The sequence below is a fragment of the Bufo bufo genome, chromosome 4, assembly GCF_905171765.1.
Source record: "Bufo bufo chromosome 4, aBufBuf1.1, whole genome shotgun sequence".
NCBI classification, from domain to species: Eukaryota; Metazoa; Chordata; class Amphibia; order Anura; family Bufonidae; genus Bufo; species Bufo bufo.
In genome coordinates this window covers 46,663,549-46,665,046 of record NC_053392.1, presented here as the reverse complement: position 1 = coordinate 46,665,046, position 1,498 = coordinate 46,663,549, and the positions used below count along the sequence as shown (strand labels likewise).

At 46.1% G+C, this 1,498-nt stretch overlaps 2 non-coding genes across 2 annotated transcripts; both read left to right on the top strand.

The window, feature by feature from the left end:
- The first annotated feature begins 197 nt into the window (after positions 1-197).
- On the top strand, positions 198-269 carry TRNAA-UGC. The gene has a single exon. It is a non-coding gene; the product is annotated as a tRNA-Ala (tRNA).
- A 696-nt stretch (positions 270-965) lies between these two features.
- TRNAA-CGC lies at positions 966-1,037 on the top strand. Its single transcript has one exon. It is a non-coding gene; the product is annotated as a tRNA-Ala (tRNA).
- Positions 1,038-1,498: the final 461 nt, after the last annotated feature.

Sequence of the window (1,498 nt, the reverse complement as noted above, 5' to 3'; positions counted from 1 at the left end):
ATATGCTGAAGCCACAGAAGTCCATCTGTCCTCCTTTTAGTGCTCACATTTATATTTTATTTTGGGTAGAAATAGGAATTTGAAATGGAATATTATGGAGAAAAAAGTGAAACTGTTCAGTGGAAAATGTTGGCACAAAATAATCGATAGGGTTACTTCCTGACCTTAGGCATGTTTCAAAAATCAGCAATTACCTAGGGGATGTAGCTCAGTGGTAGAGCGCATGCTTTGCATGTATGAGGCCCCGGGTTCAATCCCCGGCATCTCCAAATTTTGTAGAACAGATTACTTACACATCAGAGTCACATCACGTTTTTCTCTCAAGGGTCCTCTACAAAACAACTTCAGCCGGTTTGGGTTTTCCCAAACGAAATATCACCATTCAAAATGCATGGTTTCCTATCCAGGTTATCACCGCCCTTTGCACTTCAAGGCTGTCTTCACATGTGTTGCTTTTGGTGCACCAATAACAATCTAATCTGGATGCTTCATACATGCCTTCGAGATGAGTTGAAGCTGTCTGATAGATAATTAAGTAGTCGGTATCATCGGTCGATGCACAAAACTGTAGTGATTCCCTAGAGTGCCAGGGGATGTAGCTCAGTGGTAGAGCGCACGCTTTGCATGTATGAGGCCCCGGGTTCAATCCAATCCTCCAAATTTTGTAGAACAGATTACTTACACATCAGAGTCACATCACGTTTTTCTCTCAAGGGTCCTCTACAAAACAACTTCAGCCGGTTTGGGTTTTCCCAAACGAAATATCACCATTCAAAATGCATGGTTATCACCGCCCTTTGCACTTCAAGGCTGTCTTCACATGTGTTGCTTTTGGTGCACCAATAACAATCTAATCTGGATGCTTCATACATGCCTTCGAGATGAGTTGAAGCTGTCTGATAGATAATTAAGTAGTCGGTATCATCAGTCGATGCACAAAACTGTAGTGATTCCCTAGAGTGCCAGGGGATGTAGCTCAGTGGTAGAGCGCATGCTTCGCATGTATGAGGCCCCGGGTTCAATCCCCGGCATCTCCATGTTTTAACCATATCGGCTAATCAAAAGAGAGAGTTAAACACAACTCATATCTGCTAATCCTGATAATGGTAGACCCAGAGCGCAAACGATTCAGAGCGCAAAATTAAGAAATGTTGCAGTCTTAATTAAAATAATTCACTCGGGGCGTGGCTTGACCGTCCAGCGAGATGGCAGCTTAGTGAAAGAGCTCCGCCGTCCTGAGTTATTACAGGAGCCTCATTAGCCGGTGTCCGAGTCCCATGGGGAAATCGCTGCCCTCCAAACGATTTAGAGGCAGCCCCGCACCCAATCGGAGGAATCACAGCATTGCAGCTTAACTTGACCGCCGTCCTCCAGTGCTGACCGTTCCCTGGGGCCTGAGGCGCGAAACTGCTGCAGGCGCCATTACAGGAGGAGACGGAGGAGAGACTCCTCTGCCACAGCGTCCGGAACAAAGCGATCTGCAGCAGGTAATCAACTC